At 44.6% G+C, this 25,284-nt stretch overlaps 1 protein-coding gene across 3 annotated transcripts in view; it reads left to right on the top strand.

Moving 5' to 3' along the window:
• The first annotated feature begins 275 nt into the window (after positions 1-275).
• The window catches only part of LOC124595771 (Ig-like and fibronectin type-III domain-containing protein 1), a 1,092,366-nt gene continuing 1,067,357 nt past the window's right edge, over positions 276-25,284 (top strand). For all 3 annotated transcript variants that reach the window (XM_047134656.1, XM_047134654.1, XM_047134655.1), the window contains exon 1: positions 276-509. The gene's annotated coding sequence lies outside the window, so the exon portion shown is untranslated. The remainder of the gene's footprint in view (positions 510-25,284) is intronic.

Below are 25,284 nucleotides of genomic sequence, written 5' to 3'. Positions count from 1 at the left end.
CGCGCGTGACCGGACAAGTGTAAACAGATCGGTTCGGCCCCAGACGAGAAATCAGGAAGAGTCGGCAGGTAAGGGAGTGCATCGCTGGGACGCCAGCCAGCGCGGCCGCGACGCGCTCAGACTGCGGAATGGGGTCAGTGTCGGGGCGCGAGCAGCTCCGCGCGCACATCCAGCCGCGGCGGTGGCGGCAAGTGGTGGGGAGGCGCGGGGGAGGGATAGCCCTCTCGCTTTCGCCAGCTGACTGCCAGCCAGCGTCAGTCTGTTTGCGTGCCTAAGGCGGTGCGCGTCGCTAGGAGGTGCGTCCGGCTGTCGTTACCGCGGTGTCGGCCCCAGGCAGGGCAAGCGCAACTGAGCGCAGGGCTGCTACGGATTCGCGTGCGTCGCCTCAGTCTGCCGGCGGACGTGGACACACCTGTCATCCTTTTCTGCCCGGGACGCAGCTGACACGTCGGTTGTCGCCGTGACGTTTGTTGTGTTTTACTTCCCAGAGCTAAAAGCTGTAACATTCGGTGAGTCTTCTATTTTTACAGGAAATTCCGGAAACCCTCTTATTATTTCCTGTCATTCTCTTTCCGTTCTGTACAACAGCAAAGCCATCGCAAGTACACCACTTCGTTGTTAGAATTTTCTACAGTGTTATGATTAACCTACCACGAACTAAACATTGTGCAGTCTCGGATTGCAGTGCGTTGTGTTTCGACGTTCCTTTACGTTTAGAAAGCACGTCTTCCGTGCAGCATGGTACATAGAGCTGCCTTAGAAACATGAAATTTCGTCGACGTGGTGACAAATAAAGGGAAACGGAACTAGACCGGCTGTCAATACTAATCAGTGCATTGCATGTCTTGTGTGTTTAAAACCACATCCACAGGTAAACCAAATGTTTTCTACATGTTTCCGTTGTGTATGTCCCGAAAGTAATTGTTGCGGTATTTATGTTTTGAAGACTGAAACCATAATATACTTACGCTATTAATCCGTTGTTATTGCTTTTTATCTACCTTTATTGCCGATCATGCAGGTAGTGATACCTTACTTATTTATTTATATATTTTTCGTTTTCGCTAAATCTGTTTGTAAAATAATAAAATGATTAAGAAACAATAAATCTACAGATAGCTGATATAAATAAATTTATGTCACAACAACCACGAGGTATATACTAAATGTCGAGCAAAACAGTTATTAAACGATTTTTTAGTGACTGTGCCCAGTGAAAATTCATGAAATATTAATGTGTAGCTGAGGACCATACAGATTATGAACACACGTAACTGTTTGACAAGATTGCAAAGTAAACAAACGTTGATAATATAACAACATCTATTTAAGTGAAACTTCCTCGCAGATTTAAACTGTGTTTCGGAACGAGACTCTAGCTCGGGACCTTTGCCTATCGTGGGAAAGTGCTCTACCAACTGAACTAGCCAAGCACGACTCACGCCCGGTCCTCACAGCTTTACTTCCGCCAATACCTCGGCTCCTACCTTCCAAACTGCACAGAAGCTCTCCTGGAAACGTCCCGAGTTCGAGTCTCGGTCCGGCACACAGTTTTAATCTGCCAGGAAGTTTCGTATCAGCGCACTCTGCGCTGCAGTGCAAAATTTCATTCTGGGATCAATTTAAGTGTTTTGTTTTTGAACGAAATTTTTACAGTGAGATTACTAGACTGACTGACCTACGATTACTACTGAAGAAATTTTACGATCTGAATAAAGTAGAGGGAGTTAGAATAATCAGTCATTCGTAGAACTGTGTCCCAGTCGACCCAAAGGCCCTGTAAATTTATACTTGTTAATTTCCTGATCCGTATTTTTTAGATTTAGTGAAAGTTCAGTTGAGGATATATTTTATCACATGAGATTACTCTCTGCATTTGGAACCAACAGATATCAGTATTACCATACTTTTTCTTACGCTATGGCTTAATAATATTGTTACAATAGGTCATATTGTTAATCAAGAGGTCAAGAGCGCCACTGTGTCTTTAAAGAGAATGTTATACCGGAGGTTATTACAATTCCTCAGTTGCTACTAACCTAATAACATGTATCAGCAGTGTTATGTAAACTTGCAACAAATAAAAGGGCTGTGGAACGTTTTCGGTGTCAATTCTGTACATTTAGCGCTAAATATTAAATCAATCCAGCGACGCAAATGTTGGGGCTGTAAACACTACAGTTAACGTTTATGTAAAAACTACATCGCTGTAGTCCAAGCTGACGTCGATAGTTCAGTGCTTTGTAAAACTGTTGGCGTTGTACTTACAACATACGCCTCCAACGTACAACAGCTGTTCGTAAATATGGTAAATCGTTATTTAGGAGTAAAGAATTTAATGTCCCATCGACAGCGGGGTAAACAGAAGTGGAACTTACTTAGACGGAAGAGGGAAGAAATCGGTCGTTGCTTCAGAGAAGCAACCATGCTTTTGATATGGTTTAAGGAACTATGTAAAACCTGAATCGTAATGTGTCGATAGGGATTTGAATTCTACCAGTCCACTAAGTGAATCTTCTCTCCCGGTGCTTCCATAGCGATGCGCCAACAAGCAGACTGTCTTGCTGCCTTACTATAAGAGTCACCGCATGACCTAAATATGTGAATCTGCGAAGATACAGTTTGGTGGAATTAATGCTAGATATATTCGCAATAATCTGAAAGCAAATAAGTGACTGAAAATACGAATATGGGTTTCCGTGGTCGTAAAATGGAAAAGGTTATTTACGTGAATACTTAGCCACTATATGAGTGTGGTAATTTCGCCAAGGGTACTTTGTTTTCAGGTGCAAGGCCTGACAAAAAGGGAACCGTCCAGAAAATACACTCGAACGACCGTGTAACGTCGTACTCTTGCATACCACCGATGGGTGTTCATGTGATTACAGCTGCAATGGCTATCAGAGTACATTACTACTTTTCGTGTAAAGTGTTGTTGACAAGCCCTGTTGCATATATAAGGTAAATGAACAGCGTCAAACGTTGATTAATTACTGTCAAGTACATGGCGATGCTGGGTACTAGTGTGACAAAGTGGGATCAGCACGTGACAGAGTACTAAGGGAGCCTCATTGTGGTTCCCCATATGGACGACAGGTCGGTTCGTGCAGCATCCAGGTTTTTGGGGTATTCTGATGTGACAGTGTTCTGATATGGGACTGCGTGGGAACGTGACGGCAGACACACTAGTCGTCAAGATTCCGGTCGACGAAGTCTGACCACCGCAAGGGAGGATCGCCGTATTTTGCATCAAACACATCGCAAACCCTTCACAATTGCGCCTGCCATCTGAGAACAAGTAATGGACTCGCTGCAATATTCTGTGTTACCCCGTATGACTGATATGAAAGCAGCAGCTGGATTCAGGAATTACCGTCCCGATCATAAGCTGTAGTTAACACCACAACAGAAACAGTTGCCTTTGGGGTGGTGCTTTAGCTTGGAAGCAAATGCTGCTGATTAATGGCGTTGTACTGCGTCCAGCGTGAATCGCAGTTATGCACTACCCTCAGATGACCATCTCGGGCGAATATAGCCTGGAGAGAGGTCCTATTCATCACACGTATTGGAGAGGGACAGCAGTATTATTCCTGGTGTCGTGGTATAGAGAACCATCGAGTATGACTTCAGGTTATGGCTGGATGTGATTGAGGGAACTCTGACGGCACAACGATACGCCACGCACGTCTCGCGTTCTCGTATGGCACTTTCGCGGTGCCATTTTTCAACAGGACAATGCTCGTCTACAAGTGGCACGTATCTCTGTGAACTGTCTGCGGGATATTGAGGTATTCCCGTGGTCAGCAATCTCCCCAGATCTGCCTCTAATAGGATGTCTGGACGACCAGCTTGAACTTCAACACTGTCTTAGTGCCATTATCCAGCATATCAAGGACCAATTATAATAGTTGTGGACCAGCATGCCTCAGGACCTCTTCTTCTATGATATCCTTCCCAACCGAATCACTGCATGCATCAAGGCCAGCGGGGTCCAACATCACACTGATAAGTGCGCTCGGTCTGGCATGTTCTTTGCAAATTTGACTCAATTTTGTAATCACCGCCATAACATCACAAACCCTCTCAACTCGTAAGGTTCCATTTCGTTTCCTCCTCACTTTCTGGGCGCTTCACTTTTTTTTCCAAGCAGTTTATATGCATTGCTGCAAACATTCATCCGGCAGCTTCCAGTGGCAAACACTACCTTGGCATCAGACAAGTGATCTTTTCTATAGATGACTGTTTCTTGGAAGGTGCCATAAATCTTGGTAGTATGACAAAACTCTTCAAGGGAGCGACAAAATTTTCTTAATTTCTGTGTTTCATTAAAGTATGTGTGTGTGTGTGTGGGGGGGGGGGGGGGGGGGATCTTATGCAAGGTTCTCGAATAACATGTGTTAAATTTCTCCACTGAAGTCGTAAACCTCTCTGAAGTACAGGAAAGTCTCGGAACATGCGACACTAAAGATTTTGCTATAAAACTGTCTTAATCGCTTCATAAAGGAGTAGTTAGATAGCTGGCCGGAGTGGCCGTGCGGTTCTAGGCGCTACAGTCTGGAACCGAGCGACCGCTACGGTCGCAGGTTCGAATCCTGCCTCGGGCATGGGTGTGGGTGATGTCCTTAGGTTAGTTAGGTTTAATTAGTTCTAAGTTCTAGGCGACTGGTGACCTCAGAAGTTAAGTCGCATAGTGCTCAGAGTCATTTGAACCATTTGAGTAGTCAGATAGCCGGTTTTAGTAGCTCCTAATGAAACTATGTTCTGAATATTGCATGTGACCTGTGGCTCTTTATCTGACTTACAAGTAATATTTGTCTTCCGTTTGTAGTGTGCTGACGTCTAGCAGCCTTCTAGACTATGCAGAGAAGGATGTAAATTACCACAGTGTGAGGATCCTTTCCTGTTCACGTTTCCAACATCAAAAAGACAGTCGAAAAAATATGCTGTAGACGCACTAACACACAGTGAAAACCTACAGAGAAAGCGAGATAAAGATTCGAATTCTTAAAAACAAGGGAAATTTCCATTTACGGTGGCTGAACTGCGCCAGCGGTTAAACGATATAACAATCTCTTGCTCAGATTATTGAAAGTCAGGGCTAACACCTTGGAAGTCACACACACAAAGGAAAGCCTTGTGACAAGTGCAGGTTGCGGCAAGAGTCCTTGAACGGAGGACTTGCGAGCGCTCGAGGATGTCGTAATTCCCGCAAGGCGAACATTTGCCCTGAGTACGTTTTTGGCGCTGAGTACGAAATAAAACGTCTTCGTCGGAGAATCAGGCGCTGATTCATGCTTTAGGCAATCACCTTCAGTTTCTAGCCGAGCCGCTCCAGGTAGACTACCACACTGTGCAGTAATGATACAGACACTCCTCCTATTCCATGATATCCTCTCTGGTTCGAAAGCAAATTTTCGGCACCGCTTCCATGAATGACACATACGTCAGCAATGTGTGAAGGAGTAACGCTTAGTTGTATTGAGACTTCCTGGCTGTGAAGTCAGTGGTCGATGCATAAAGAGCTATCCACTAATGTTTAGTTTCCACCTACGGATCACATCTTCAGAGGTTAAACAATGACAGCTGTTGCCTCACTCATCGAAGTAAGAAACAGTATCTGGATCACTGTTATTCTAGACTTGTTTCTGTAATTCACGCTTTAGCTCTTTAACTCGACGCTTGTCGTCACTAGCCTTGTTTTTTATTGTCGCCCACTCGTATCCCTTTCATGCTTCTAATCATTCGTTTATTTCCTCCTGCAAGCTATTGTGTGTGTCTAGGGGGAGGGATGGGCGAGGGGGAGAGTGTTTTCTCTCTGGATACGCGACTAAGGATACAATTGCCTCATACACTAAGGCAGGGCTGAAACCTCCCTTCACATGAACGACGGCCGTGTGGAACACATGCTGTAACGTGTTTACCCTCATGTGCATATCTTCATTTTGGATCCTTGGGGATTCTGTTGTAAGGTATTCATACACTCCATATGAATACGTCATTGGTTTCCGGATATTTATTAGGATTATTAGCTTGTTTCGTTGTCCTCTTCTCTCCCCTTTCGTTTCTACCTACAACAGTCAGAGACGATGTGTAAGTACCCCATTTTTATAACAACAGGGCTGGCGATCAGCGAAGCGTTGCTGAGGATATCGTCCCAGCTTTTGCCTGAAATTGTTTAGGAAAATCTTGAAAGCGTACATCAGAATTGGTTCAAATGGGTCTGAGCACTATGCGACTTAACTTCTGAGGTCATCAGTCCCCTAGCACTTAGAACTAATTAAACCTAACTAACCTGAGGACATCACACACATCCATGCCCGAGGCAAGATTCGAACCTGCGACCGTAGCGGTCGCTCGGTTCCAGACTGCAGCGCCTAGAACCGCACGGCCACTCCGGCCGGCGTACATCAGAATTATCGTACCAAGCAAAGTCTATCTTTCTGAATATGAAGTTAGTGTCTTTAAAGCTGCTCTTGCTTGCTCAGTTGATCTATATTATGGTATGTTCTTTTTATTATATTCCGTTTTCACCAAATATATTATGAAACATAGTTTATGCACATCACCAGTGCACACACTGGCGTCAAATCCAGGACACGAATTGCAACCATCTATGTCTTTCTTCGGTCCATTAAAACATCTAAGTCAGGATTCCCTCTGGTGAATGAAACGTTGAGCTCAGGAGAATGATACAACATTACTACCAAGCACTAAAGGTCTTCCTACATTTGTTTGTAAATTATTACAATCTGATTATGTGCTGTAATTTGACAGGGTCTTGAAGTTCTCCTCTTTCGTTCTTAATAGAGTACGCCTATATTACCATGGTGTTTCGAAGCGCGCAGCGGCGAGAGGGTTTGTTGGCGTGGGGCGTAGCGGACGGAAACTTCTACTCTACGCCTTGGGAGGAGCCAAGGCTGTTGTGATCCGGCAGTGCGATGGTGACTCCTCACCTGGATCGTAAACATCCTGTAGATCCGGCTTCATTTTTTCGCTTGTGCCGAGACTTCCTTTGTTTAATGATGTGCTCTGATAAATTTCCTTGCGAAATTGTTATTCTTGCGCCGGCCGGTGTGCCGAGCGGTTCTAGGCGCTTCAATCTGGAACCGCGCGACCGCTACTGTCGCAGGTTCGAATCCTGCCTCGGGCATGGATGTGTGTGATTTCCTTAGGTTACTTAGGTTTAAGTAGTTCTAAGTGCTAGGGGACTGATGACCTCCGATGTTGAGTCCCATAGTGCTCAGAGCCATTTGAACCATTTGTTATTGTTGTGGGGAAACCTACTAGGAATATCGCACTCTCGTTGTCTGCCACCGTGAGGTTATCTTCCTACAGAAATATAAGGGAAGAGAGTCTGGGAAGGAGTTGAATGCAGTCAACTGATCTGTGATAAAATTTGTCCTGATATCTGTGAGGCAATTAAAGTGTGCTGAGTGCGGGCAAGTTGAGTGACTGAGAGTGTCACTGTGGTTAAATAGTGACCTAATTGTGTAAGTCAATGGTCGGAGCAGTTGATACATTTAAATTGTTATTTTGAGTCATTTCCTTAATCAGGACGATAGTTGCTAAAGTCCAATAAGTTAAATTTTGTTCATTTGGGGAAACCTGAATGTGTTACTTTTAAACTGTGTGTGTTCATTTGTTGTGAGCCCGTGTTTATATTTCTTTCATGTGTTCCAGGTAGCTTAATAATTATGCTTGTAACTCCTAGAGCTCGTACTGGCCGCTGACGAGTGTTACGTGTGTCATGTCTTAGAGGTCCCTTGTTACCGCTACGTCTGCTACCTGATGCCAACGATGCCTAAGTCTGTTGTCACTGTTAAACTGTGCAGCATTACTGTTGTGTAAAATTCAATTATTTAAGTGGTTCATAAAGTAAGTCATTTAACAGAATGCCGTGTAAGATTCTTCACTGGTTTTTAACTTTATTAGTGCCCTGCATTTTCACTTTGCCCACTAATAGATTTTGTCAGTGTAAAAACTCTTTGGCTTGTATCCGCAGTAATTTACTGGAATTTAAACTTAAATAAGAGTTTCAAGATTGAATGAGGGGTTGCGATTGAGTTTTCTTCTGTAATGCTGTGGACGTGATCAATTTAAGTTGTCCCTACGTTCCGATTTATCCTCTGGGAAGTTTTATCTGTAATAAATGTGTTTTAAAGTATTATGTGTTTATTAGCTTATCCAGCCCCTCACCATTCCACCACCTAGCTCCTGGCTAAGTTGCATTACGCTTTCCTTATTTTTCTTCTGACTAATGATGCTGCACGCCTCGATTTCCTCTCCTGCATCAAACTCTTCATCTGTGAGATGAAAGTACACACAAGTCCTCACTTATTTGTTGGAAATATTCTAATTTCTGCCGTCCCCCTACAGTTTTTTGCCATCTACGGCGCCCTATAGAACCGTGTAGATAATTTGTGTTAAGTAAGCGGAAGAGGCAACGAATGAAGTCTAGCAGTGCCTGAAAATAAAAACCTGTAGTCTCTCTCTAACGAATTTTTTTTTTTTTTCCCCCTTGTTATGACACCTGCCATAGAGATTCACGCTGTGAGTGCCAGTAGCACACCTGGTACAGTATATCAGGTCGCTAACTTTATGTGTATGTAAGTTTCATATTGTGTGCCACAGCCACAAATTTAGTAATAGATGTTGGCTGCATTATGATCACATTTATTTTGACTTTGTCACTAAAATGAGCTGATAGTATGAAAATGAATGTGGTAATAATACAGCCATATCTTTTGATATCTTTAGTTTTATTAGATGACAAGTATTCATCAAAGACAATTATTCCTGCGGTAACAGCAGCCCAATCCATTGGCAGCTACTTTATTTTACCTCTGGAGGGACTTTCAATGTTCGCTAGCTTTAAAACAAGTTAGTCCGGTCTGGTTGGTTTATCTACTGTAGAGAAGTCTAACAACGTTTTTCTTACTAAATTTTGTTTAATGAGTAAACAGGAGAAGACTCACAATTTTCATTTAAAGCAATAATCCCAAATGTTAGGGTTTTCTAGTTTTCCTCACAAAACTCTGATTTTTTTCGTTAATTCTGGGCTGAATTTAAAGTTGTAAAGATGCAGTCAACGGTTATCCCTTTATCGTATGCCCGTGTACATAATACCTCTACGCAACAATCCTGGACATCACTGGTCCAGCCGACTTATGTGACCGAGCGGTTCTAGGCGCTACAGTCTGGAACCACGCGACCGCTACGGTCGCAGGTTCGAATCCTGCCTCGGGCATGGATGTGTGTGATGTCCTTAGGTTAGTTAGGTTTAATTAGTTCTAAGTTCTAGGGGACTGATGACCTCAGATGTTAAGTCCCATAGTGCTGATAGCCATTTGAACCGTAACCTGCAACGCTTAGCAAGCGAAAGTAACTGTACTCGTCATACAGAACCAAGCGTAGCTTCTGCAACGGCTAGGAGTATACTTGGGATTGGCAGATAATAAGTTGATGACGCAATAACATTATAGTTTTTTCTCGCTAATAGACCAGTCTCTAACGCAACATTTTCGGTAACACCATAATAGTATAAATACATTAGCACCGGTTGTGTGACTGTTCACATGAATTAACAGCTAAGTGCTTTACATCAGATTACAGTGCACCATTTACATTTGAAAGCTTCAGACATGTGAACACGGAAGAATTTTCTTCACGTTGCTATTTTCTGGAGCTACTTTTAATTTTTTTGTAATAAATAGCTCTTCGTAAACAGTTTTAAACAACTCTTGACAACCATAATTGAAATGAAAGGACGTAAGATTAAACTTATAAGTAAGATATCTACATCAAGACGAAACAAGATTAATACTGAGGTGAGCTACGGCTGCAACCGATTTCATTTACCTTCTTCCTTTCATTTTCTGTTTCAGCTAGGAGCGTTATGCTTTTTAGCAGCTTGCTGTTCCTGAAGACCACTCATCTCGTTCCAATCTTTTTTAAATCTTGTTTCAGTAAATGTGATGAAGTTGCGTTCTAGTACTAAGTAAGTTACCTATGCGAATTTCGATATATAGATATCTTTTCGACCTTGATATGATGTATTTTGAACGTCAGGTGATCTGCGGGCACGCTATCCTACTGCAAGCTGTTTCTCCGTTCGTATTACACAGTTATTGTACCTCCTCTTTTCTAATTCTATTTTGTATGTTTATTAAAGTGGAATGCACAAGCCGAACGATTGTAGGGATACTTTTCCTGTCGCAATGATTTCTACAAGTATAACAACATACATCAGTAAAAAGAAACACTGTAACGTAATTACCGTATTGAATTCTAACTTAGGTTAACAATTATGTCAATAAATAAATGTGAACTGATGAAGTTTCGTGACTGTATATATAGAGTACATTAGTGTATGATTCGGAGAAATGTGCAAGCAGGTTACAATTAATCTTTTGCCGCTTGAGTCAGTGTAAACGGAAAACTATTTACTGTATGCGTACCCATTGTCATAGGATTGCTGGTAAGACAGTGCGCTGCAGGATTTGCCCTAGTTGTATTAGTGGCATGACTTGCCGTTAGTCGCCGCTGCTGGTACTGCGACGTAAGGTTGTGATGATGATGATGATGTTTGGTTTGTGGGGCGCTCAGCTGCGCGGTTACCAGCGCCCGTAGAAATGCCTAACCTTTGCTCAGCCCAACCTCGCCACTTTCATGAATGATGATGAAATGATGAGGACAACACAAACACCCAGTCATCTCGAGGCAGGTGAAAATCCCTGACCCCGCCGGGAATCGAACCCGGCGACGTAAGGTTCAAAAATGGTTCAAATGGCTCTGAGCACTATGGGACTCAACTGCTGAGGTCATTAGTCCCCTAGAACTTAGAACTAGTTAAACCTAACTAACCTAAGGACATCACAAACATCCATGCCCGAGGCAGAATTCGAACCTGCGACCGTAGCGGTCTTGCGGTTCCAGACTGCAGCGCCTTTAACCGCACGGCCACTTCGGCCGGCCGTAAGGTTCAAACACAAGCATCACTATACATTACAGTTGCAGACAGTCAACATTAGTGTGGAAAAGGTAAGCAGGGCTTTACTCTTAAAGCTGTTTAAGAAAACAACAGCAATATTGCTGCTACTCTTAGCGAGTATCGACACATTAAACCGTCCGCCCCCGGTCGCTGAGATGTCAGCGCGACAGTATGTCAATCCTAAGGGCTCGGGTTCGATTCTCAGCTGGGTCGGAGATTTTTCTCCGCACTGGGACTGGGTATTGTGTTGTCCCAATCATCATTATTTCATCTCCAGCGACGCGTAAGTCGCCGAAGTAGCGTCAAATCGAAAGACTTGCACCCTGCGAACGGTCTATCCGACGGGAGGCCCTAGTCACACGACATTTTAGTTGACACATTAAAGCAATACGGCGAGGTCCTTTTTCCGCATTGGGACTGAAGAACGTGATTCGGAAGTTCGAATTTACTGGAGATTTGGAAATTGCTCCTGGAAGAGGCCGACAACCGATTGCACAACAAGTTGTTGAAGAAATTACTGTTGCCATGGCTGAGAACGCTGGACGAAATGTGCGATCTTCAAGCAGTGTACGAGCTGTGTCACGACCCCTGAACACTCCACCGTTCTTTCGGGCAGCAGAAGATCAATCTCTAGTGCTGTTCCAGGCTTTCGTGAATGCAGTTGTTCGCACACTGAGTGACTTTTGTCACTAGGAATGTAAACATGGTACGTAATTAACAAATGTTATCCCCTCATGTGGAGATTAAAATGTGTATCTTTTAATGGTTTATTGACATTTGTTTTCCACGTTTCGTGGTCCAGCGATCACTCGCTTTTCGTGGGGGGCCCTGTCAAGTAGCGAAAGTTTAATTGCAACCACCCTGTACTACAGGTATAGCAAACCATAAAAAAGGTACATGTTGATATCTAAAATGTGTCGTTGGAGAAGGGCTTTAAAACTTAAATAATATACGACATACACAGAAATTAAGAAGGAAGTAAGCAGAAGTCCATTGACGTTCCTAACTGCAAAGGCGAATAAGGTGGTGAAATATGAGCTACTGCGTACTAAAGTAGATACCTTAAACTAGCAGTGAGAAATCCACTGCACAATTCACTAACTGGAGTGAGTTTTCGCATATCAAGTATACTTTTCGAGTCAGAAAGATGGAGAGTATCATGTCGAACTAGCATGGAGCACAAAAACAAATAACTGAATGCGACAGTAGGTCTCATTTGTTACCTGATGCACTGACGGAGTCTGAGGAAGGCGTCACCAGTTGTAGGGAGTTTCGCAGCCAGAATGGGGATTATCAACATCTCTTTGAATCAATACCAGCTCGAATAGCTGCTAAAGGTATTATTAACTGATTGTACACCATGCTTCATGTTAAGTCCAGCACATGAGTTCAGTTTTTCACGGTTATGTTGCTTAACACGATTTAGTTTAATTAGTTCGTTGCGTAAACGATATATGGTGTTAAGAGAAAAAGCTATAAAAGGAAATATGTCTTCTGAGTGAAAGATGCTCACACTTGTTAAGAAATAGATGGCTACCATTTGACTGATATTCTTTCTTCCAGGAATGCTAGCCCCACAAGTTATATATAGGAGAATTTCTGAAAAAAATGGGAAGTAGAAGGGAAATACTGGCGGATTTGAAGCTGTGAAGGAAGTTCGTTAAGTCGTTCGCGAACGGCAATGCGCTTGCTCTGAGGCCCGGTCCAGCAGACAGTTATAATCTGCCAGAAAGTTTCACACGAGCGAACTTCCCGCTATAGAGTGAAAGATTGATTCTGAAAATACTTGTATCGTTTGCAGAAAGTAAACATTTTCGCCAACTAATTCAAATAAGAAGCACTGAGCAAAATTAGTAATGGACCTATGGTCGAGCCCTATGGAATACGCTCATACTTTTGTCCCACGCATAAGGGTTGGTGTGACCGAGTTTCCGTATAAAACGTTTAAGGAGCGGTCGGAAAGTTCTCGTTTGAGGGCGTTGCTGCGGAATATATGGAATGTAGCGCGACTCCGATTGGCGAATATAACGACCGATGTGTAGGAGAGTGATTAGTGTGGCTTTCGTGTCTCTCCGAAGTGCGTGCTGTGAATTCTGAAACGTGGACTACGGGAACGTTATTACCAAATGCGACCAAACGGGACCAACGTGCCATTATTCTTTTCTTGGCTGCCGAAGGACAAGCATTGGCATACATCCATAGAATAATGAAGAATGTATATGGCGTAGCATGTCTGTCGAAAACCACATTTGTGCAATGGTGCGCAAAAGTGTATTGCTACTTCATGATAACGGACGTCCTCATACCGCAAGTCGGCAGCGGTGGGCGAGCGTTTCTAGGCTCTTCAGTCCGGAACCGCGCGACTGCTACGGTCGCAGTTTCGAATCCTGCCTCGGGCATGGATGTGTGTGATGTCCTTAGGTTAATTAGGTTTAAGTAGTTCTAAGTTGTAGGGGACTGATGACCTCAGATGTTAAGTCCCATGGTGCTCAGAACCATTTGAACCATTATTGAGCCCAAATCGCAAATGTAACGTAGAAGTTACACCAATTAAAGTGGGAGACACTCGGGCACCCGTTCTATAGTCGTGATCCCATCCCATGCACTTATTACGCGTTCAGTTCCTTAAAAAAGACTTTGAAGGGTGGACGATGCCTGCAGGATGAGAAAATACAGCAGGCAGTTACGGACGTCTTCACACAGCAGGACATGGTGTTGTAGCAAACCGGTATCTTGCGATTATTGCCTAAATTCTAACGGGAATTTTGCCTGATTGGCATACCGATTCTGGAATGTGCGGTCTTCGAACGGGAACTTTTTGATCCCCCTTTAAAATTTATACGAGTATCCACTGGAATAGCGGGATCAAAGTACGAGGAGCGTTTGAAAAGTCCGTGAAAAGTCCGAGAGATGGGACCATCGGCGCGCATCGAGGTCATGTTTAGTTAGTAGCATCTTTGGAAAGAACGCACACCAGGTTTCAGCCAAATTGGTATATTTCTTTGTGTTTGGCGTTCGTGTGAATCAAGGAAGTCGAATGATTGTCAAAAAATGGACGAAAAAGAATTTCGTGTGATGATTAAATATTACCGGTACTTTATGAAAGGCAAAACGCCTCAGGAGACTAAAGAAAAGCTTGATAAACATTACGGCGACTCCGCACCTTCGATTAGAACAGTTCGTAAGTGGTTTCAAAATTTTCGGAGTGGCCATATGGGGATAAGTGATGTTGAACGTTCTGGACGCCCTGTGGAGGTAACGACTCCACAAATCATTGATAAAATCCATGATATGGTGATGGATGACAGAAGAGTTAATGTGTGTGAGATTGAACAGGTACATAATGTTTTTCATAAACATTTGGACATGAGATAACTATCTGCAAGATGGGTTGCGCGATTGCTCACGCTTGACCAGAAACGGAATCGTGTGAAGTGTTACAAGGATGGTTTGCAGCTTTTCCGGAAGAATCCGCAGGACATCAAGCATCGTTTCGTCACTGCGGATCAAACATGGATACCTTACTATACTCCTGAGACCAAACAATAATCTGAACAATGGTTTACCAAGGGAGAATCTGCCCCAAAAAAGGCGAAGACCATTCCTTCGGCCGGAAAGGTTATGACAACTGTCTTTTCGGATTCGCAGGGGATAATCCTTATCCACTACCTGGAAAAGGGTAAAGCTATTACAGCTGCATATTATTCATCGTTATTGGACCCTTTGAAAACCGAGCTGCAAGAAAAAATCCGGCGGTTGGACCGCAAAAACGTCCTTTTCCATCACGACAATGCGCCAGCTCACACCTCAGCAGTTGTGGTCGCAAAATCATTGCAAATAGGATTCCAACTCGTTTCACATCCCCTCTGTTCTTCAGACTTGGCTCCCTCGGACTACTGTTTGTTTCCCATTTCGAAGAAATGGCTGGTGGCACAAAGATTTTATTCAAACAAGGAGGTAATTGCAGCAACCAGTAGCTATTTTGCAGACTTGGACAATTCCTGTTATTAGGAAGGGGTCAGCAAATTAGAACAGTATTGGACAAAGTGTGTAAGTCTAAAAGGACACTATGTCGAAAAGTAAAATGGTTTATCCCAAACACGTAAGTAGATTTATTTTTGCACGGAGTTTTCAAACGCCCCTCGTATTCACGTTCATTGTACTTTCTACACCTACATCTACACCCATACTCCGCAAGCCACCTGACGGTGTGTGGCGGAGGGTACCCTGAGTACCTCTATCGGTTCTCCCTTCTATTCCAATCTCGTATTGTTCGTGGAAAGAAGGATTGTCGGTATGCTTCTGTGTGGGCTCTAATCTCTCTGATTTTATCCTCATGGTCTCTTCGCGAGATATACATAGGAGGGAGCAATATACTGCTTGACTCTTCGGTGAAGGTATGTTCTCGAAACTTTAACAAAAGCCCATACCGAGCTACTGAGCGTCTCTCCTGCAGAGTCTTCCACTGGAGTTTATCTATCATCCCCGTAACGCTTTCGCGATTACTAAATGATCCTGTAACGAAGCGCGTTGCTCTCCGTTGGATCTTCTCTATCTCTTCTATCAACCCTATCTGGTATGGATCCTACACTGCTGAGCAGTATTCAAGCAGTGGGCGAACAAGCGTACTGTAACCTACTTCCTTTGTTTTCGGATTGCATTTCCTTAGGATTCTTCCAATGAATCTCAGTCTGGCATCTGCTTTACCGACAATCAACTTTATATGATCATTCCATTTTAAATCACTCCTAATGCGTACTCCCAGATACTTTATGGAATTAACTGCTTCCAGTTGCTGACCTGGTATTTTGTAGCTAAATGATAAAGGATCTATGTTTCCAGTGATTCACTTGGGAAGCGAGGGAGTCGGCTGAAGAGACAGCTGCTGTCGTGACATTGTGACAACGGAAGACGAGCGCGTCTTTCGCGTTGGCTATGACTGCGCAACAGGTTAGCGCAGCGCGAAACGGCTGCCAACAGTGTTGGCCTGGGAGTTCACTTTTGGCAAAGAGCGGAAAGTAAAAGGCGTGTCTGCGAGCTCGGCTTGCGTCACCGGTGCGGTGCGGTTTCTCGCTTCTCGTCGCCCTGGTTGGCGACGCTTTCGACTGCGATCGCTCGCCCGGAACAGACCGGCAGGCCGGGCCTCCTCCGGTGGAGGACTACGCGTGGGAAGAGAGCTGCCGACTTTCCGACACCCGGCCTCCGTGATCACCTTGCGGTTCACCTTGGCTCGTTTTCTTGTTGGCCGCATGTTGATCACGCAGCACACACACCATCTGATACAGACGCTTCGTGGTCACGCGAATTCGTCGTCGGGAAAACAGTATGTGACTGGGAAACCGTCATCCCCTCCTCAGCCCCCTCCCCCTTTCCCCCGGTAATCACTTGGCGTGTGTAATTGCTACTTGCTATTGCGCAACGTCCGTAAATACACTGCCGAGAAAGAAAAAGGTAAACCCTCGAGAAAGACTGTGTTGAGTAGCATCTGGATAGAATGTGTGCACATTGAGGAGCTGAAGTGCATCTTCATATTTTCGCGGCGCAAAGACTGATCCATAAAATTTCGGGCGTGCAGTCGCATAAATTAAACTTCTTCTAATATTTCGGCTGAACACCGTCCAGCCATCTTCAGAGTGAGCCGAGGTGACTGACGCTCCAGCACTTGTTCCGTCGTTTTAATGAAACCAATTGTAGGTACAAGAAAATCAGAAGAAGACAAGGAAAGTTCTAAATCGATAACTTTTCTGCCATACGTGGGAAGCCTATCGTCAAAAATAGGATGGAGTGAATGTGAGTTTTCGCCCTGCACCAAAGACAGCAGCACTCCTGGGTTCCGTTAAAGATGATTTTGTGCTTCGGAAGCCTGGGGTTTACAAGACCCCCTGTGAATGCGGCCGTTCATACATCGGACTGACGACACGTCCTGTCCAGGAGAGATGCACAGAGCACCGCAGGTACACCCGGCTCTTACAGCCTAATAAATCTGCGGTGGACGAGCGCTGTATCGACACTGGGCACTCTATGGCGTACGATAACGTCGAAATTTTAGCCTCGATTTCATCTTTCTGGGACTCAGTAGTGAAGGAAGCCTTTGAAATTCGGTTGGCGACGAAACTAGTTAATAGAGACAGCGGCTTCAGCTTGGATAAATCATGGAATCCGGCAATTTCTGTAATAAAATCACAAAGACGTCGCGACGGTGCAGCTCGTAGTGATTCATCGATATCACCGTGTGGATCGACTGCGCAGCCATAGATCGATTTCCATGCTTATGCCGTACCGCTTTGCCGCCGATTGACGTCTCTGGCGCCTTGTGTACCTGTGGCCGCATGCACAGTGGTGCGGTCCACCGGTTTAAAAGGACGGAGCAAGCACTGGAGCGTCAGTCACCTCGGCTCACTCTGAAGATGGCTGGACGGTATTCAGCCGAAATATGAGAAGAAGAAGTTGAATTTATGCGGCTGCATGCCCGAAATTTTATGGATGAGGAGCTGTAGGTTTAGTGACTGATTTGTCACTGCATCGGAGATCGGATGGCGCTCAGGAGGGCTGTCTTTGCGCCATCGGTTTCGACTCTGCAGGCAGTAACTATGCTGAGGTGAAGAGCGCAATGTTCTTTCTAGCCTACAACCACACGGTACGTACTGTTGAACGCCTTAAGCGGAGTAGCGTTGAACGGAGTAACGTCGTGAGCTTCCGGGAAGCCGGATGAACCCATCGACGGATTGCTGCACATGCTGGGCATAACGTATCGGTGATGTGTCGCTGTTTTGAGCATTGGCATGTGGACAATTACCACGCTCGTGTACCATGTTCTGGACGTCCTTTTAGTGCAATCGCAAGTCAAAACCAACGCATTATGCAGGCAGTGGTGGCTGACAGAACATCATCCAGCGATGAAATCCGGGCACATGTTGTGGCATCAGGGACCATTGGGAACTGTCCGTTTGCAGCAGAATGGTTCAAATGGCTTTGAGCACTATGGGACTTAACATCTGAGGTCATCAGTCCCCTAGAACTTAGAACTACTTAAAACTAACGAACCTAAGGACATCACACACATCCATGCCCGAGGCAGGATTCGAATCCGCGGCCGTAGCGGTCGCGCGGTTCCAGACTGAAGCACCTAGAAGCGCTCGGCCACAGCGGCCGGCCGTTTGCAGCCGGACTAAGACCAACAGTGCCTGTGCAGGCTACCACTATGCACGGCTGCTTCGGTGTCATGAAATAGTCGAGTAGAGTGGTGTGGTGTTCTGTTATCGTCAATGACGAGATTAGGTTCGGTGTGTATGAGAGCGATGGGCGTACATGTACTAGGCGTAGACGTGGAGAGCTGCCTATTCAGAGTGCATTTGCCCACGAGACACAGATCTCATCCCAAGCTTCATGGTGTAGGGCCGTCAGATACTACTCGTGCTCACATTTGGTGTTTTGCAGCGTATACCACCAGCACCCCTTACATTGCACAGGCCCGTGCTACTTCGACAGGAAGCTGATGTGGTTTTCCAGCAGGTCAGTGCACGCCCACATACGGCTGCTGCTACTTAAAGTGCTCTTCGTAGTGTAAAACAACAACTGTGGGCGTCAAGATCACCAGATCGCTCGCCAATTAAGCACGCATGGGACATGTTGAAGCGGTAACTTACTCATTGCGACTTCGTAGGCTATTCGGCGTAGTAAGTCTTGAAAGTCTCCTCGGGCTTTCTGCTGGATCCTAAAATCAACTTGATTCTATATTTCGTGGATCCCACTGTTCGCTAGCTTCAGGAGAAACGCTGCTTTTGCTTGAGTCCCGCTGGCTTTTCAGCCTTTTGAGCCTTCCAGAAGCATTACCGAATTTCAACAAATGCGCAACATGATTGGGATAGTATATCACAAGATGCCATTCGGCACCTTTGTGATCATTTGCGCTGTTGCTGTTTGGACATCCTGTACTGTGACGTGTGTTTTATGTGGCCCGAATCTGTTATCAATACCCGTACAGAGATTAACTACCTCTCACATCATTTGTCAGTAAATCGCGTCCTTTTATGACGGGGCGTTCAGTAAGTAATGCAACACTTTATTTTGATGAAAGCATGATGACTTTATCAGAATTCCAACACACCATATTATTCCCCACTATCTTCCGTAGAAAACCCCATTTTTCGACATAATCACCATTCAATGTGACTGCCTTATGCCATTTTAGTGAGAGGGCCTGTATGCCCTCATGTTATCACTGTACTCGTAGACGTCTTGTTTTTGTTGTGGTGTTCAGTCCTGAGACTGGTTTGATGCAGCTCTCCATGCTACTCTATCCTGTGCAAGCTTATTCATCTCCCAGTACCTACTGCAACCTACATCCTTCTGAATCTGCTTAGTGTATTCATCTCTTGGTCTCCCTCTACGATTTTTACTCTCCACGCTGCCCTCCAGTACCAAATTGGTGATCCCTTGATGCCTCAGACCATGTCCTGCCAACCGATCCCTTCTTCTAGTCAATTTGTGCCACAAACTCCTCTTCTCCCCAATTCTACTCAATACCTCCTCATTAGTTATGTGATCTACCCATCTAATCTTCAGCATTCTTCTGTAGCACCACATTTCGAAAGCGTCTATTCTCTTCTTCTCTAAACTATTTATCCTCCATGTTTCACTTCCATACATGGCTACACTCCATACAAATACTTTCAGAAACGACTTCCTGGCACTTAAATCAATACTCGATGTTAACAAATTTCTCTTCTTCAGAAACGCTTTCCTTGCCATTGGCAGTCTACATTTTATATCCTCTCTACTTCGATCATCATCAGTTATTTTACTCCCCAAATAGCAAAACTCCTTTACTACTTCAAGTGTCTCATTTCCTAATCTAGTTCCCTCACCATCACCCGATTTAATTCGACTACATTCCATTATCCTCGTTTTGCTTTTGTTAATGTTCATCTTATACCCTCCTTTCAAGACACCAACGTCTTGCTGCATCAATAACCTCCACATCACCCTTCATTGGTCGTTACAGATGGGAGTCAGGAAGTTCGAGATTCGGGCTGAAGGCGTTTGAGGAAGGACAGTCCAACGAAGTTTGGTGAGTTCCTCTCGGGTGCGTGGACTTCTGTGAGGCTTTGCGTTGTCATAGAGAAGGCAAAGTTCGTTTACATTTTTGTGGTGATGAAAACGCATAAGTCGTTTCTTCAGTTTCCTGAAGGTATCACAGTGCATTTCAGAGATGATCGTTGCACCATGACGGATGACATCAAGTAGAATAACCCGTTAAGAGTCCCAGGAGACAGTCGCCATGACCCTATCGGCGTTGAACAATTTCAAAAAAAAAATGGTTCAAATGGCTCTGAGCACTATGGGACTTAACTGCTAAGGTCATCAGTCCCCTAGAACTTAGAACTATTTAAACCTAACTAACCTAATGACATCACACACATCCATGCCCGAGGCAGGATTCGAACCTGCGACCGTAGCGGCCGCGCGGTTCCAGACTGTAGCGCCTTTAACCGCATGGCCACCACGGTCGGCTGAACAATTTCATTGGAAGAAAGGTGGTGTGGTGCCACTCGATGTATTGCCGTTTCACATCGAAGTGATGAACCAATGTTTCACCGCTTGTGACGATCTTCGACAAAAATTTGTGACGCTCAGCCTCGATTACGCCAACTGATGGACGAGAATGTTTGTACTACCAACAGAGACATCCAATCAAGCCTGGATGTGTTTGACTGTGATCGGCGGACCATCTCGAATGAGTGTGTCTGCGCCTTCTAACATTGCAGGAGTCACAGCTGTGTGCAGCCGGGCGCAACGCGGGAGATCGGACAGGTTTCCGCGACCTTGCTGTGATGACAGACGTCTTGGCCAACGAAACACTGTGCACCTGAAGGCTGCCATGTTTCCGTAGACATTATGCAAGTGCCTATCAATATGTGGAATGCTCTGATTTTCTGCCAAAAGAAACGCAATGACAGCTCTCTCCTTGGAACGTACATCCGTTACAAATGCCATTTCGAAGGGCCGTTTCGAAGGTCAGGTGTAGCGCCGCACCTGCCGGAACTTCATGAAACTTTTGGAACTTAAGCGTGCATATTCCAAAATGTTCCCCAGCAAATTCTGCATTTTTTAATACAAACTGGCCGAAAAAAAAGTTGCATTACTTACTGGTCCCATCTCGTATTTCCACTTTACTTGGAGTCCACTACCGTAAATAAAAATTCAGTAGCTATAATGTTGTTCGGGAGACTCTTGTTCGATTCCCGTTGTCTACAGGGATATTGCCTTGGTAGGAGGGCAGCAACAGCATTCACTCAACCTTGTAAGGACAGTTGACGCACTGTCAAGAAGCTAACATCTGACAGAGCTGTGTGGTAACAGACCCACTTCAAGTCATCGTGCATCCGAACGTCGAAATTAGAAGGGCATGAAACGGTAGCTGCTCCACATCATATAGTATTTAGAGCCTAATCGAGGAGGTAGATTTGGAAGATATTAAAGCTCATTAGCTTTTGTTTCTTTTTATCGTTTAAGAAATGGTTCTCGCAGGAGACTCGTACAAACATACCGACGTTTGACAGTCGCACAGAGACTCGCTTCGACGACAAAGTAGTAAGCATTCTTGGTGTAGACAAACAACTGAAGGAGTTGAAAAGAAATAAGTCACGAGGTCTGGATGGAATCCCATTTCGGTTTTATAAACAGTACTATACGGTATTCTCCCCTTACTTGGCCTGCATTTATCGCCAATCTTTCCATTTATCGTCAATCTTTCGTCCAGAGTAAAAGTCCTTAGAGGCAGGAAAAAGGCGCTGGTGACTCCTGTGTATACTAAGGGTAAAAAAAGCGGACATGCACAATTATAGACCAATACCTGTAATATTGGGTTACTGCAGAGTTCTTAAGATATTCCGAGTCCGAATACAATAAATTTCCTAGAGACCGAAAAGCGTATGTCCACAAATCAGGACGGTTTTAGAAACGACATGACATACTGCGAACTATGAATGAAAGGAAAATGCAGATTCCATATTTCTAGATTTCCAAAAAGCTTTTGACATCTGCCCCAGTGCAGACTGTTAACGAAGGTACGAGCATGTGGAATAGGTTCCCAGATATGTGAGCGGCTCGAAGAATTCTTAAGTAATAGAGCACTGTACGTTGTTCACGAGGGTGTGTGTTCATCAGAGAAAGGGTATCGTCAGGCGTGCACCAGGAAAGTTGATAGGACCGCAGTTATTTTCTATATACATACATAATCTGGCGGACAGCGTCGGCAGCAATCTGGCACGGATCGCTGTCTATGGCCTCCATATTGTGTTAGGAAGTGTGGACGTCCTACGCCTTGCCGCCTGGTCATACTTTCACTGTACTTCAACCACTCTCCATGGATGCTCACCACAATAGCACGCTGACAGCCGACCAACTTCTCCGTTTCCGAGATGTCCGTTCTCAGGCGCCGCGCCAAAACGTTTTGCCCTTTGTCAAAATCGCTTGTGTCATTTGCAGCCCGTATCATCGCTAGAAGGACTCCTGAGTCTTCGCTTATAGGCGAGGTGGCATTCGATCTCGTGGTGAACGGTGGTCGTAACTATATGGTTCATCATCTTGTCGGGATGACCTGATCGTGGGACGTCGCCGCGCGGGGTAGCCGCCCGGTCTTAGGCGTCTCGTCACGGTTCGCGCGGCTCCCCCCGTCGGAGGTTCGAGTCCTCCCTCAGACATGTGTGTGTGTGTGTGTGTGTGTGTGTGTGTGTGTGTGTGTGTGTGTGTGTGTTGTCCTTAGCGTAAGTTAGTTTAAGTTAGATTGGGTAGTGCGTAAGCTTAGGGACCGATGACCTCAGCAGTTTGGTCCCGTAAGACCTTACCACAAATTTCCAAACAATTGAGACTGTCAGATTGCAGCCTTGTTGAACATCAGTCATGCAAGAAGTACGAAGCCTGCAATCAGTAACTAGTAGTAACTTCCTCATATACTGACACATATCTTACAAATCGAGCACGTAGCTAGAATAACTCATCTTCTACACACAGCTGTTGTTCAGTACAGTATAAAGTCTTCGTAGTTCTAAGCTTAGTAAACCTGTTTGTAAAAACGCAGCTGTCGTCCTCACTGTTTCACTAATTGTCTGTGACATTAACTTGTTGGCCCTCAGTTGTTGTCACTGTAAAAACAATTCAGGTTGTTGTTACTGCTTGGTATAAGAAATAAAGTAAAGAAAAAGAAATAAGGAAGAAAATGGGTGACACATGAAGCTGCATGTCATCACTGGGCCAAAAAGTACAGAAACTAGACAGTACATCTACATCTACATGATTACCTAGCAGTTCACAATTAAGTTCCTGGAAGAAGGTTATGCGAACCACGTTCAGGCAGTTTCTCTACCGTTCCACTCCAACAGCACGCGGGAAAAATTAACACTTAACTTTTCCCGTGCTCTGAATTCTCTTATTTTATTACGATGTCCGTTTCTCCCCATTTAGGTCGGCGACACAAAAATACTTTCGCATTCGGAGGAGAAAGTCAGTGATTGAAATTTTGCGAAGAGATCTCGCTGCAATGAGAAATACCTTTGTTTTAATTATTACAACCCAAACTCATCTATCATATACGTGACACTCTCAAACCTATGTCGCGACAGTACAAACCGAGCTGCCCTTCTTTGAATCCAATCACATATGGTGAGGACGAATAGCGCCCAGCATCAGTCCAGTGAAGGACAGACAAGCATAGTGTAGCTGTCTCTTTAGTAGACCTGTTGACTCTTCTAAGTGTTCCGCCAAAAAAAGGCAGTCCTCTTGCCTTCCCCACAACGTTATCAGTGTGATCGTTCCAGCTTAAGCTGTTCGTACTTGTAATTCATAGGTACATGATTTGGTTAAATTACAATGTTTTGATTCGCCTGATATACTGTGTAACCGAAATGTAACGGATTTCTTTTAGTACTCATGTGGAAGAGCTAAAACCTTTCATTATTCGCTCGCACCATACAGATATCATGTCAGAGTCACTTTGCAACTCAAAACTTTACAAGACATTAAATGACATCATCATCGGCAAAAAATCTAAAATCACTGCTCATATTGCCCCTAAATTGTTTACGTAGGTTAGGAACAGCAGAGGACCTATAATACTTCTTCGGTTTACGATGACGATCCATAGATTACTACGTATTGTGACCTTTCAGACAGGAAATCACGAATCCAGTCGTACAACTGAAAGGATACTCCACAGGCACGGAATATGATCAGGGGCCGCCTGTGAGGCATGGTATCAAAAGATTTTGGGAATGAAGAGGTATGGAAGCAGTTTGCGGTCCCCTGACGGTAGCACTCATTACTTCGCGAGAGTAAGGAGCTAGTTGTGTTTCAAAAGCACGACACTTTCTGAATCCGTGCTCACTGTTTGTTAATAGGCCGTTTTCTTCGAGGTAATTCCTTTCCAGTCTCCAGGTATGGGATGGCTAAGTATGAGGCTATTGTATCAGCATACTCTGAAGGAACCTAATTGGCATACTATCTGCACCGGCAGAATTATCGTTTATTGACTGTAGGTTTGTATAGTGGTTCAATCCCAGCCACGATTTTGCCTCTTTTCAGAGAATGTATGGTCGAATGCACCAACATCACAGAGAGGCTCTTAACAAGTGTGTGGAGGGTGTAGTTCTGTTCTCAGCTGTTTCTGTAATGTATGCAAGTGTTTTTGGCACCATGACCCCGGCCTACGCATTCATTAACACGAACGAGCATGTTTATTGCAACATTCTCAGTGACTAAGTGTTACTTTTCCTTTTACGTCTTCATCTGTGGACACTCCCGAGATGACAAAAGCCGTGATCACAGGGCCGCACTCGGATGTTCCTGGTTTGACAAACATTCAGCCACTCTAAGAAACTTAGAGTGTGTGGTATCGATAGCTACGATGCCACGGCGTAGGTGCAAGTTTGTAAGTTGGCACTACGACACCGACACCGACGACAGCGCCCTCTAGCTGTTCATCTCTACGAGCGCCGCTTCAGATTCTACCCATTTGATGCCGAGAAGACCTAGCAACATTGTTTTTATTTCAAATTGGGCGAATCACTACTGTGTAAGTTCATACATCCGGCTTCGCACCTTCGTGGTCCTCAGTGCAAAGTTAGGTATTCACGTTATTATGTATTCAGTTAATATTGTGATTTAGTAAAACCATTTCTAAGAGCAGTACCGAGAGATTTTCACCTTTTCCTGCTCCTACTCACATCCTACATTCGGCCTACCCTTCAGTTTACAGGAGCACACCCACGTGCCCCTTTCCAAGTGGGATATTAAAG

The sequence above is a fragment of the Schistocerca americana genome, chromosome 2 (genome assembly GCF_021461395.2).
Source record: "Schistocerca americana isolate TAMUIC-IGC-003095 chromosome 2, iqSchAmer2.1, whole genome shotgun sequence".
Lineage (NCBI taxonomy): Eukaryota > Metazoa > Arthropoda > Insecta > Orthoptera > Acrididae > Schistocerca > Schistocerca americana.
The sequence above is the reverse complement of the archived record's forward strand: the minus strand, read 5'-3'. Positions and strand labels throughout refer to the sequence as shown.